General features: G+C 35.2%; 1 protein-coding gene across 1 annotated transcript in view; it reads left to right on the forward strand.

The window, feature by feature from the left end:
* Positions 1-15,210, forward strand: part of NCAM2 (neural cell adhesion molecule 2) — a 281,879-nt gene that overhangs the window by 249,480 nt on the left and 17,189 nt on the right. The window lies entirely within an intron of this gene.

Genomic DNA, 15,210 nt, shown 5'->3' on the forward strand with positions numbered 1-15,210 from the left:
TTACAAGCTTTGAAATCCATAGAAATGTTGTGCTTTTTTTTTAAGTCTATAAATAAGGTTTGGAATTATTTTTGGGAAAACTGCATACTAGTTGAAAGTGAGTGTATATCAGTAACAAATTGATCAACTTTTAGTGCTGCCCAACATAACAATATAATTTGACATGACAAATCAAAACTACTTCATTCAGAATAAACCTTATGTGATGGTAATTTCTGGTATATTATAGATAATTTTTACAAAGCAAATATTATGAGGAAGATACTTCAAACTTCTTATCTAATGTATACTGATATCTTTTACAAAAAATTCCAAATTAGATCAATGTCGTCATTACCATTTTAAAATTAGGTGCTAAAGCCTTTAACACAATATTTTCTGTATGCCATATATTAAAATATTAGAATCAAATTAAATTTTTCCAGATAAAGATAATTACAATATAAACCATATCGATACCTGTGTTTCACTTTGAGTGTCTGACCAACACTGACCTTAACAAAGTGGCAATGAGTTTGAATGTGTTATAAACTACTGTGTCATCAGAAAAGTCAGAATAAAATTACTAATTTTTTTTCAGTCTACTGCAAGTTTCCTTCAAATATCTTTTCAGGGATGTTATCTCAAGATCTCTGTAACATTTATTTTTAATATTCCATAACATTTTGTTGATAACTGAAGCATTGTTACTTGGATTTATAGAAAGAAATGGGCATTTGTGTTATATTAATAAGTTCAGATCCAGTCTCAGCACAAATATTTGGGTTATGCACTTGAATTGCAGTAGTGAGAGTTGATTTGCATCTTGACTGAAATTTAGAGCCTCACTAGGCCTTCTGCACTTGTTTTTAATCATAGTACCATCATTCAGAAATAAAATTTCAGTACATAATCAAAAACAGAAAAGAGAAAAAAGAGATGTAGGGAAGCTTATTGTCCCAAGGACATAAAAATATTTATCAAGTAGAAAATGTAATAAAACCTTATTTAAGTAAATGGCAGGGTTAAAACATTTTTCAATTCTGTATATTTGAAACACAAATCTTATTTGTTTTGCAATGCAATCTAACTTTAACCTGTTATAATTATTTAAAGCATTCCATATTATTGCCACAACTACTGTAACTGAGAGAAATGTGATATGCCCAGGCAAATGATAACATAGGTCATTTCACAGAATCACAGAATAACCGGGTTGGAAGAGACCCACCGGATCATCGAGTCCAACCGTTCCCATCAAACACTAAACCATATCCCTCAGCACCTCGTCCACCCATGCCTTAAACACCTCCAGGGAAGGTGACTCAACCACCTCCCTGGGCAGCCTGTTCCAGTGCCCAATGACCCTTTCTGTAAAGAATTTTTTCCTAATGTCTAGCCTAAACCTCCCCTGTCGGAGCTTGAGGCCATTCCCTCTTGTCCTGTCCCCTGTCACTTGGGAGAAGAGGCCAGCACCCTCCTCTCTACAACCTCCTTTCAGGTAGTTGTAGAGAGCAACGAGGTCTCCCCTCAGCCTCCTCTTCTCCAGGCTAAACAACCCCAGCTCTCTCAGCCATGCCTCATAAGGCCTGTTCTCCAGCCCCTTCACCAGCTTTGTTGCTCTTCTCTGGACTCTCTCCAGAGCCTCAACATCCTTCTTGTGGTGAGGGGCCCAGAACTGAACACAGTATTCGAGGAGCGGTCTCACCAGTGCCGAGTACAGAGGGAGGATAACCTCCCTGGACCTGCTGGTCACGCCGTTTCTGATACAAGCCAAGATGCCATTGGCCTTCTTGGCCACCTGGGCACACTGCTGGCTCATATTCAGTCGGTTGTCAACCAACACCCCCAGGTCCCTCTCCTCCAGGCAGCTTTCTAGACAGACTTCTCCTAGTCTGTAGTACTACGTAGGGTTGTTGTGCCCCAAGTGCAGGACCCGGCATTTGGCCTTGTTAAACCTCATGCCATTGGACTCTGCCCAGCAGTCCAGCCTGTTCAGATCCCTTTGCAGAGCCTCCCGACCCTCCAGCAGATCGACACTTCCACCCAGCTTAGTGTCGTCCGCAAACTTGCTAAGGGTGCACTCGATGCCTTCATCCAGATCATTGATGAAGACATTGAACAGGGCTGGACCCAGCACTGAGCCCTGGGGAACCCCACTTGTAACTGGCCTCCAGCTGGATTTCACACCATTTACCACCACTCTCTGGGCCCGGCCATCCAACCAGTTTTCCACCCAGAAGAATGTGCGCCTGTCCAGGCCAGAGGCTGACAGTTTCCTAAGCAGAATGCTGTGAGAAACTGTGTCAAAGGCTTTGCTGAAGTCCACGAAGACCACATCCACAGCCTTTCCCTCATCCAGCAGCCGAGTCACTTTGTCATAGAAGGCGATCAGGTTAGTCTGGCAAGACCTGCCTTTTGTGAACCCATGTTGACTGGGCCTGATCACCCGGTTCTCTTGCATGTGCTTCATGATAGCACTCAAGATCACCTGCTCCATGACTTTCCCTGGCACTGAGGTCAGACTGACAGGCCTGTAGTTTCCTGGGTCCTCCCTGCGGCCCTTTTTGTAGATGGGCACAACATCAGCCAGCCTCCAGTCCAGTGGGACTTCCCCAGTCTTCCAGGACTGTTGGAAGATGATGGAAAGGGGTTTGGCCAGCACATCCGCCAGCTCCTTCAGTACCCTAGGGTGAATCCCGTCCGGCCCCATAGACTTGTGACTGTCCAGTCGGGCTAGCAAGGCTCTGACCACCTCCTCTTGGATCACGGGAGCCTCATTATGCTCCTCTAGCTCCTGGGTTAGTACACAGACGGAACGACTCTCCTTACAACTAAAGACTGAGGCAAAGAAGGCATTAAGTACCTCAGCCTTTTCCTCATCCCCTGTTACTGTTGTTCCTTCTGTGTCCAATAGGGACTGTATGGTCTCCCTAGTCCGCCTTTTATTATTTATATATTTGTAGAAAGATTTTTTGTTATCTTTCACAGACTTGGCCAATCCAATTTCTAGCTGAGCCTTAGCTCTTCTGATTTTTTCCCTACACAATCTCACTTCCCTCCTGTAGTCCACCCAAGAGGCCTGTCCCTTCTTCCAGAGCCCATAAACATTTCGTAGACATTGAAGTAAAAAGCGGTTTAGGTAATTTAATTTCAGAAGATAGAATATTTTTCTCTGAACACAATTTTAGAGTTTTTTAGGGGCTTTGGCTTCTCAGTGCTCTCTCGTAATCTCTAAGTAGCTGTAAGAAGTCTTTTACACACATCAGGTCTTCTTTGTATGAATCATTATTGCAGTTATGATTGTGGAACTAATTAGTTTCCTTGACAACTGTTTTTGCAAAACCTGAAGACAGTGTGAAATTCCCATCATAGGAATATTCTGTAGGCAATTTCTAAAAATATGTCAAAAGACACTTCTATCAGTGGAACCTTAATGTTCATATTCATGAGTCAGTATGGTTATCTTGTCTTGAAATAGTATATTATTATTATTGTAATATATATAAAGATATTGTTGCAAACCCATTAACCTGCTTTATTAAAACATGATAGATAATGTTTAAAAAATGCTTAATTTTGCTCAGAATAATTCTGATATCAGTTAGTCAACTTGGATGATGTATTATATGTCTACTTGGAGGCTTAGGTATTTGCAGCTAGGCATCTATAGCTAGGTTCATAAGCACCGAGATTGAAATGAGGTAGACTTTGGTATGAAATCTTTATCACCTATCCTGTGCTCACTTAGCTGCTTCTGATACCTGTGATTCCCTCCCTGATTATTCATGTGATTATTAGAAAAGTTCCTCAGACTGCTAAAGGTTTTCATCTCTATGATGAAAGCCAGATATATGGCACTGCAAGTGTTTCTGTCTTGCTCTAAATGTAATTAAAACCCAATATATTTGTAGATCCTTTGTATGCACTCTCATGGATATTACTTATTTGGAGAGAATTTTGGCATCCCTTAAGTATCATGATGATTAACTATACTAATCTTAGGTCTGGAAAGGAGTTTGGGGCTGCAAATTGCTGTCTGGCATTAGTAAGGTATATAAATCAGATAGACATTCCTCTAAATTTTCATACAGTTGGCCTCAGCATCCTCCAACTATAGATCTACTTGATTTGGTAATTTCTGTTCCTAGGCCTATAAAATGGTCTTCATTCACTGAATCACTCAAATTCATTTTTAGTTTGCAATCCTTTTAGAAAAAGTTTCATGTTTATCTGAAGAGTTTAGCGATGGAACCCTACACTGACTTTGAGAAATGCTCAGCAAACCAACTTCTTATAAAACTTAGCCTTAAATAAATGTATGCATAAATATATTCATGTATGAGTATATGTGTATACATATATATATTACTGTAGATTATATCTATGCATATACGATTTTACTTCCTACTTTTTGAGTTATGTTTAGAAGTCAGCAATTCCATCTTTATATTTCACTTTTTACTTAGGTGTATAATCATGTATTTAAGAATCATGCTGTGAAGGAAGAGTAGCATAGTCTTAAATGTAGTATTTTATGTAGGCCAGTATCTCACTAGGGATTTTAGTTGGCTGCACTTGCAAACACGTGCTACTCTAACATCAGTGTCCTTGCCTTTGAGTGAAGTCTTTATCAGATCTTAAGTACTAATTTTAATCCCTTGTGGATCTCATTTACATTTTTTTTTTCAATGAATGTCTGTCACCAATGCTTAAAATCATATAGTGATATGCAAAGAGGGGCAATCTAATGCATGGTATTTCCTCTTATCATCACTTGTACCAAAGATGATGCTCTTCATACCAGACATCATTTTTATCAGTAGTTTTTATAAAAATACATCTTTAGAATCACCAGTGGCATCAAATTGAGTGAAAAATAAAATTAGCTTAAATCAATGCTACAGGGGTGTGTTTGTGTATATATGTATTTAAATTTTTGTGTGTATATTTTATGATGTATTACATAGACAAATTAGGGCTTTTGAACTATAAAGACAGTGTTTTATCAGAATGGAAGCTAGGATGATGAACTTTTTCATACAGAGACTGAAAATGACTAAGTGCAGAAATATAGAAATAAGTCCGCTTGATGCCCACAGTTTTCTTCCAGAGCAAGTTCTTTTTTTTTTTTAATTTTGTTCTCAGTCAAACAGTTAAGTGAGGGCTTTTCTTGGAAGAAATAAATTTGATATGATTCCATCTGTGTAGCTGTGGAAGGTTTTTGTTCCTGTCACCTCTTGTTGCCATAGAGCAGACTCTCTTGCTGCAGGTCCTCTCCTGTTCTCTCACATCAATGGGCTGCAAGAGACTCCCTGAGGCACAGTCTTTCTTGCTGTGAAAGGTCGCATAGCAATCCTTTTCTTCAGAAGGATTGGCTTGACCCTGACCATGCAACAGCTAAGGGAAGCCAAAATCTTGTCTAGTTCAATCTTGTTCTGTACCCCACCACAAAAGGACATAACATTTATTGACTTACAATTACTGTGAATAAAATTCCCATCTGAATAGTTCTTGTGTCCTTTGCATAATTTTCCTTAGACTTCAAATAATTTCATACCTATTTGAAATTAGATTTTACCTGATTACAATCAGTCCTCAAGACTGGAGTGTCACGTATAGGGTATACTTGCATGACCAAGGCCTCTGCTGTTATTACCATTAGCCTTCTTTGCTGCAAGAGCACATAGCTGGCTCATGTTCAATTTGGTGTTGGACCCCAGAGAATTTTCTGCAAATTTGCTTCTAGCTGGGTGGCCACCAGCCATATACTGGTGACTAGGACTGTTCCTCCCCAAGGGCAGGTCTTTGCACTTTTATTTGTTGAACTTCATAAGGTTCCTGTGAGCCCATTTTCCAGCCTGTTGAGGTCCCTCTGGATGGCAGCACAACCATCTAGTGTATCAGCCACTCCTCTGAGATTTGTGTCATCAGTAAAGTTGCTGAGGGTATGCTTTGCCCCATCAACAAAGTTGTTGATGGTGCTGAAAATGATTGGATCAAGTATGGACCACAGGGATGCAGCACTGGTAACTGGCCTCCACATAGACTTCACGCCATTGATCAGCACCCTCTCAGCCCAGCCATTCGTCCAGTTATCAGTTCAGCCTCACTGTCTGCTTATCCAGCCCATATATCAATGACTTTCCAGGTACAATGTGTGTTTTGGAACAGGACCATTTTCTGAGGCAGAGCTAACCATGGAGTAATGTCAGCTTCTAAAGCTTCTTCTGGTACTTATTGTTTGTTCTAGGAAAAGTTGTGTTGCATCATGAAAAGTTAAATTAGGAGAATTATGGGTTTTTATAGCCATCTTCTTCCTTTGTATTCTCTTTCCATAGAAAAAGCTAGAAAGGCTGCCAGTAGCTACTTGAGCCAGGACTAAAAATCATTCCTTATGGCTTTTAAGTTGCTTTTTAAATATCCAGTAAAAGACTGTAAAATTATATTATGTACTGATTCTTCAGGAATAAAATTTTTGCCTGATTTTCAAATCTCCATCAATTTATGTCTTCTGATAACTTTTGAATGCAATTGACAATTTCAATTAATTTGCCAGAGAATGGCAGCTTCAAAAATAATATGTTCCTGTAATTTCTTTTTTAAAAATAGATATCTGAGGATAGAAGTAATATTCTTTGTAGCTCAGTAAGAAAAATACTGCATCGGAAGTTTGCACACTTTTAACCATAAGAATCATTTCAGAAGGAATAGTTGTAGCTTTCTAAACCTTGATCCTTGTACCAGCTTGGATAGCAACAATAAATTTAAATCAAGAAAGAAAAACCAAAATCATAGAACTAGTTTGAAGGTATTTCCAAAGGCAAAATTTTCATTCCAAGGATTAAAAATTTTAAGACTATAATGGGTACCTCTTTTGTACAACCTTGTGCATTACAAGATTCCTTAATCTATGTCTACAGCTTTGCCTAGTTAGGTTTTTAGTTAAATCTAAAAAACGAAGCACAACATTCGATTGTCAAAAAGCAAAGCCATGAGGATATTAGTCTTCTTGAAGCTCTGACCATATATCTGAGGCAAGGAAGAGCTGCAGAATTACAGTTGTGAAGTCATCTGCAAGATTTTCTCATATTATTCCAAAATCAGAACTTTTGTCTAATTTTTATTCAGATTCTTCTTCTGAGCAAAAAATGTGAAGCAATGCCTTCAGCATGTATTGCTGTATTGAAAAGCATTCTTTTCTTTCCTGAAGTTCTGAAGAGGATAGGGAGAAGTGATTAAAAGTTTCTTTGAGATCTTATGCATTGAGAACTGGAGTTGGTAGGAGTCACACCAATATAAATTAATATCCAAAATTTCAGTGTATAACAGCCCCACAAAATTTATTTATCTTTGTTGTGCAAAGTGGTACTATAATTTGCTGAGTAAGACCCATTTCTCATCAAATCCTGGAGATGAACACTGTTGTATGTTATAGGGTATGTTCTTGCTGTAGGCTAAAACCAGTTGTGTTTACTCTTTGTAAAGACTTATATTTTTTACATGAAAGGGGATGGAATTTGCTTATTAAAATTGAATTGGTTGTGACTTTTGAACTGGTTGAACAATCATAATTTCTTTCAAAATATGTACTATTTTATTACAGTGAAAACATATGAAGATGGGATAAAGTCCATAAGAGCTTTTAAAATTATTTATATTGCTGTCGTTTCCACACTCAGCTGTATATTTGTGCAACAGGGACATTTGTATTATGACAGGATATTGCATTGGTTAAACATCGTGCATATGTGTCCTGAAGGCAAGTTTCCCACCAGAATATATTAACAAAACAACAGCTCTGTGCTTTAAGCTGAATTTGAGATGCACTGCAAAAAAATCATTAAAAGATCCAAATCCCAAAACTGAAAAAATTCTTTGATTTTGGATAGTGCTTAAAGTCTGCAGGTCTATCGTATATTTGTGGAAAGAGAAAATGCTTTATCCACAACTTGCATTTCTCTTCAGACAGTGAATTGTATAGAGTTCACTGCAATATATTTGTGCTAAGATGACACAAATCATCCTCCACACCTATTTTAAACTTCAATAAAGTATTTTAAAACCTAAATAATTACAATAAGGGACCAATATACTATAGCTTAAATGAAAAAATGGGAGGCTTACAGCTTTCATCTACTTCCATTGCAATTACTTAAAATTCACTTTTTGAATTAAACAGATTAAGATGCAACCAAGGTCTCTTCTGAAATGGTAGCCTAATACTGATATTAGTCACGATCCATATAATTACTGTGTCACTGCAGCTGAAAAAAAAATCCAGTCAAGGAGATTAAAATGCCTGTCATGCACTATAGTGAATGAAGTTGACTGTATTGTCTACCAAAGCAGTAAATTTCAGCGTAAAAAGTAATAGGAAATGTATATGCAAACTCCCTGTATTGCATTGGATTACATCCAGACATACTGTGCGGACTTGACTGTCTAAGAAGTTGCATATTTTGAAAAGCAATTTTGTTTAGTTCCCACCGTAGTATTAAAGCCAATATCTAATTACCCAGACACCTGTGGTAATTACATTGATCATTCATATTTCAAATGGACTTATGTCCATTTTATTGGTGCCAGTTTCGACAGTGGTCCATTCTGAACTCCTGCAATGCTTAGGGAACAAGATAAACTTATTGGCAAGAAAAAAGAGCTAAATAAATTTCTCTCTTCTTTATTCCCATGAATGATTAGAACATTCTTTTTATGTAATTATTGACATATTTTATAGTTTCTTCGTTCAGCCTGTGGGCTGGTGTTTGTCGTTCAAATATTCTCTGTTTCTAATAGGTGTAGCATTGTAATTTCCTGTAATTGTATTTAGGGTTGGCTTGGATTAATATTTTTTTAATTTTAAGGGGAAACAAGAGAATTGATGACATGCTTCAGGTTAAGTGTCTAAATAAATTGTTTTAAATTTAAATCAAATAGTTTACCCTTTTGGCTGCTGTGGAGAACCACATCTTGCTGCTGTGAAGGTACACCTTTCCTACAGTTTTCATACTTTATTATCCAGATTTGTCCAGAGCACTTCAATGGTTACAATTCCCTTCACACTTTAATCATAATTTGATATTTTTATTAGGGTAATGTCATTCAAGTGATTGTCTTTGCCACAATGTAAATATTAAATTAATTACTTTTTCTCTTTTTTTCTTCCCACTGTCACTAATTTTCTTTCGATACTTTATTTTCCATTTTTATCAACTTCTTAACTTTTTTCTCTAATTTACTTTTTTTTTTTTTCACACTCTTTATTTTTGGCAATGATTCTTATCTACACAGATAGATGCTGTGAAGCTACTGGATATGAAAATGGAGGCCAGTCCCTGCAGCTGAATGCTGCTGGTTTCTCTTTCATTGTAGTCATAAGTTTCTGGTACATGTTTTGATGCTGTTGATATGGCAAGCAATATGCTTTCTTCCTTTTCCTCTTAATTTTTCTTTACAGGAAACTAAACACAGATCTGTATATAAAATTGTATTTTATTATAGCACTTCCAAAGTTTCCATTACTAGTTGAAAGAGTGTAATTACTTCAGTCTGTGCATGTAAAATTCTTCACTGGGCTTTTTGGAAACCTTGTAAGTTCTGTGACAAATTCAACACATGATGCTTGTCTTTCCTGTCTCACAGAAGCTGGGGAATGTGATCGATGTGATTTGATTCTATTTTCTCAACTATATTTTGATTATAAAAAAATCTATGCATAGACCTTACCATTGTGAGTCACACAGCTTTCCAGGTACACCATCAATTGTTCTTCAATGAGAACATTTTGATTTTGTATTAATCTTTCTCACAGAATTGTGCTTATACTAGCTCATTCCAGGATGCACTTAAAACTTTTAGCTTAATATAGACATGCTTTGTACTATCTAGCGGATTTCAACTAACTTTTGTTCCTAATTTATAATGTATGAATTGCTTTAGTTTGTACTATTTAATTTCATGTATGTTTTCTGTGCCTCTTTGCAGCCATGCTTCAGCATATACAATAGGTTCCTGCCCACCAAACTCACCTCTTTTGCCTATAATGGTGCCATGTTCCATTTCATGGCATTTGTTGGACTTGAAGATCCAGGGACCTTAACTTTGGCCTTTAGTAAAGAATGGGAAAAGTAGGCTTCCCTATTTTAGACTTTAGAAGAATTGCTTATGACCTCTGCAACCACAGCAATGTATACAAAATCTCAGAAAAATGTTAATTTAGTAAAGGTCTGCATAGTCATTTTACTGAATATATTTGATTTTAAAATTTATGTAGTTGACTACGTTTGTAGTTCATTCCCAGTAAATCAATGCAATTTAAAGCTAAGGTGGAATTGAATAGTTCTGGGGTTTTTTTGTTGGTTTTTTTTTTTTTTCTGAGATACTTCCCTTCAAAGTGTTACTTAACATAGTAAAGATAAAAAATTAATAGTATATGTTGGTTTCCCACCTCTCCACCCACTGACTCTTATAGTTAATTTCTTTCAGTTCTCAATACTTTCATCTTACTACTTTGAAATTATTCAGTCAAATTTAAGTTTTTATGTCATTTCAACAGCGTAAGGGATATTCTTAGCTCTTAGAAACAGAGATTATGGTCAGTTTTGCCAGTTTCAAATTATTCTTGAAAGTTGTTTTTACTTTAAAACCTCATTAATAGAAACTATTCATCTAAAACAAATAACAATTATTTAGACAACTGGCTTGTGTCACAAGTAAGGTCTTCAACATACATTTGTGTAATTCTGAAGACTTAATTTATTGACAGAAACAGTTTTTTTTAAAAAAATGACATATTTATTATAATGAAGTAGCTGGAAATCGAGCAAATGCCATTTGAAAAGTGTTAGCTTCATTGTGATCTGTAGAAAATCTCTCATTGTGTTAAGTAGGGCCACTATTTCAGTAGCTGCCCTCACTAGTATGTGCTATCACTTTATCCTAATGTTGTGCCATTAACTTGAGCTGAATTACATTGACATGTGCTTAGCATAGTTTGATGAAGAAGTAGAATTTAGATTCTAATTTTTAAGAGTCAAAACTTTTAGTTCCCAGTCAGAGTCAATTGGGAGAAACCTATCTTTCCATTCACAAAGAATGTGGATTATGCATTAACTTTCTTATTTAGTTTTATAAGTGTTATTTAAAAATAAATATTTGTTTAATACTTAAGTGTTTTTTGAATCTGCAGACAGTAATTAATGATGTGTGGAGATTTTAGCATAAGATATCTTTTTTAACTGAACTTTTCTCACAGGAGCTCTTTATGAGTTTGTTAGGAGCACAGTGATACACAAACACCTTGGAGGCTCCTCATTGGACTGAGGGGGAGAATAAAATTCTTTCTAGAGGCTGTTGTCTGCAGTCATGTCCCTTCTGCATTCTGATCCCATTGTAAGACAAGAACTGGGTGCATATAAGGAAACAAAATTTTCTTTTGTAGACATCACATACTGAATAATAAAGTAAATGCAATTGTAGACACAATCACAACTAGTAAGTACCTGCCTCTGGATTTAAAAGGTCTTGAGTAGGTCTTTAGATGGTCTCATAGAATGAAACATAAAATAGAGTCTCATTAAGGTTGCACAGGCAGTCCAGTTCTGGCATTTCCTTATTTTGCAGCATTTTCCTAATTTTCTAAAATCTGAAACCTTAAAGCTTTTCTACTAAACATTTTGCTACATATTTTACCTCTCATATACTTGTCTTTGTTCTTACTTTTTTAATAAAGCAAGACAGGAGACTACTACAAGTATGCATAGAAGTAGAAAAATGAAAATTTCTAAACTTCTGAAGTACTTTTTACCAGTTATAAATTTATTATCTTAGCAAGTCATTCTAATGTTGCAGATAGGTATACAAGATAGAAATTAGGGCACAAAGAGTGATCGACTCTGAACTCTCCAAACATATTGTGACAGAGATAATGAAAGCCTTGAGAATTTTTAGAAGCTAAATATGCATTATAAATGACAAGCTGGCTTTTATCCTCAGCATCACAATGCCAGTGGGATAAAGAGACAGATTTGGTTCACTTATCTTTTTTCCAACTAATGGTAGCTTCAGCTGGAAACAACATAAGTTTCCCCTGTTAAATGAGAAACATTTTAGATCTGCTCCGATATATATTCTTCTGCATTATGCATTTTGAGGTTATCAGGTAGTTTGAATATGATCCTTTTCTTTTGGCCCTACCCCTGACATCAAATTCCAAAGAAGATGAGTTAAGACAGTATTATAGGGATTTTGTGACAGCAGAGCCAGGCAGTTCTGGGCAATGTCCCAAAACCTCTGTAATGGGAAAAAAAAGAGGAAAAGAATAATGTCCTTGGTTATCATGTATCTCCTGAGATGAATAACTAATACAGTTTTGTTTGTATTTCTCTTCAAGAAAGTTTCATAAATCTGTCTTTAAAACCAATAAGAACAAGATTATTTTACAATATTTTATACCACCTCTAGGGAGATTCAGAAGATTTTAAAATCTTGTCTTCCTACAGATGAGAATGAGGAAAAAGTGAAGAGACATATTCAAATTAAATTATAATTGGTAGGTATAGACTGAGCAGCTTTAAAATTATAGTTTAAACTGTATTAAAATGATAAATATGTCTTCATAAATTGAATTTAATATTCTGCTGTCATTAGTACTTATGTTAGATAAGTAAATTTGTTCCTTTAAATGTAGTAATTGTAAAGGGGATTTGAGTTCTTTTGACTGACAGTGTAAAATGTTACTATTTTTTCAACATTGTCACATATTTTGAAATGCTAATACTCAACTGTCTGTAAGGCTGAAGTCCTAAAATATTCTTTGCTGAACTTATGCCTTAAATCAAAATTGATAGCACAGAAACTTAAAAAAAATAATGATTATTCTGTCATATAGCAGTATATATCCAACAAAGAATATTTGTAAAGTGTTTTGATTTACAACTTTTTAAATCTAAGGATGGCTTCTTTCCTAATCAGATTTGAATTGCTGTCTTTCCTGTTTCCAGAGTTTTTACAAATTCCTAACATTACTAGTTATATATTTACATAATATGACTTCAAATTTTATCCTTAATTTATTACAGTAGGGTTAGAAGAATATATATTGCTGTCTGGCTAAATAGGAAAAATATTGCCCAGATAAAGGCATGTATATATACTGGAACTAAAATATATCCATCTGTGTGGTCTTGTGAGTTGTGCAAAACATACTGCTACCAATCAACGTAACATTCTAATTAATTTTGTGGTAGAAATATAAGGCATTGATGTAAAAAAAAAAACAACTATGATGTGCATATTAAAAATAGATACTTAAAAGACAAAAAGACATAGTGGTTTAATTAAATAGATAAACAGATGACCAATATTCAGTTAGATTCCTGGGCCTTACCATATATTATCTTTCCAGTGTGCAAACCTTGTTCACTGAATTTAATAGCTCCACTGATGCGTATGCAACTATAAACTCAACTAAATAAGACTGAAAAAAATATTTGTATTTTTTAAAAACAGGTAATGGAAACTTGTATACAATTTCTGCTTGTGCTAATAGTCTTCAATCTTTTACTCATTATCCAGTATGTTGATGATTTCTAATTGTTCATTTTTCCAAGATTTTTAGGAAAAAGAAAAGAAAAACTTACTTTTAAGAATCAGTTTCAAAAATATCAAGACAAATGTAGCTTCTGAGGGCTATAATGACATAAGACATGGCTACATTTAGAGCTCTCTTGAGCTTATCACATTGTACTTCATCCATTCAATTTTCTCAGGCACATAAGGGATCTTCAGTTTTCCTTTGGTACACGTGTATTAGGCTTAATCTATATGTGATGGAAACTCACAGGGAAAATCCTATTCCTGTATCCCAACAACAACAGACTGATAAACCCAAAGATGTAAAACACCAAAAGAATCTACCAGCTTTGCTTGTTTAGAAAGAGTAACTCTATGGAAACTGTATGCTTGAGAGCTATATTAAGTTTAAATGTTGTACAAGAACTAGGATCAAGCAACTGAGGTAAGACTATCCAATTTTGTTAATTTTTTATGGTCTAAAATCCTGATAAACTGTAGTAGCAATTCTTGCCACTGTAGTGCCATTACACTGTATGATATTCTTATTTTTAGTTCTGAATATTTATTTTATATGTTTAACTCTTTATAGATGCAATTTCTGACAAATATGTTATTTTTGTATCGTGTTAGTTATAATACATGTTAAATGAGCTGTAATGTAAGTGAAGTAGATATTACTGAATGTGTATTTTCAACAGAATTACAGTTGAAAATATATACAATGTACTCAAAACCATATATGTGGAAAAATACTGCAATCACTGCAGCTTATGTAGGATTCTGTTTTCAAAAAGACGACAAGAAAAAATCTGGATTCAAAGTAGTTTATCTTAATTTGTGAAACAATGGCATATTTTTTCATCTTATTCATATCTCACCACCATTTTGCTCCACTGATTTCTTTCATGCATGCAGTACTTGCTGTCATCTCTCTGCTTTCTCCCTGAAGGATGTGTTCATACTGTAAATGTTATATCTCTCAGTATCTTTCCAAATACATTGTCAGGAAATGTATGTAACTTTGTGCATCTTTCAGCTGTTGTTCATAGTTCATTTTAGCTTATGCAACTTCTGTCTTCATTTTTGTAATAAAGAAAACTGACTTAAAACATTTTTATCTGTATTTTCTTTGTTGCTGATAAACACTGCTTTTCTTGTCTTATCTACATTGTGTTTTTAACTGAAGTGATTGATAAATATTTTTGTTTCAACTGTAAACCTCACTGTTTTATCCAATAGTGAATACTAAAAAGCAAACAAACAAGCAAAATTAAAATTGTAATTCCCCATTTTTTAGTTTTGTCCTTATTAGGTGGCTATCATGGTACTCCACTAAAGATGCAAGTATGTGAAATGTCTCTATAAATACATAGGCGGAGCACTTGATCCATATTGATTTAATCTGACTGCTCAAAAATATTGTATCCCAAAAGGCAGGTGTTTTGTACTGGAAGAAACTGTATTGGTACACAACACTTTCACACCACGTACAAATCTGCTGACACTTGCAGTTACAGAAGTACAATTCTCTGAAATAAAAACACACATAATATACTGGCAGCACTCGTAATATTATTCTCTTTTTGTAGCTAATGCTATAGAAGTGATATATTTAAAATATTGTTCCCAGTAATACTTCTCAAAACTGTTGTG

Source organism: Phaenicophaeus curvirostris, chromosome 1 (genome assembly GCF_032191515.1).
Source record: "Phaenicophaeus curvirostris isolate KB17595 chromosome 1, BPBGC_Pcur_1.0, whole genome shotgun sequence".
NCBI classification, from domain to species: domain Eukaryota; kingdom Metazoa; phylum Chordata; class Aves; order Cuculiformes; family Cuculidae; genus Phaenicophaeus; species Phaenicophaeus curvirostris.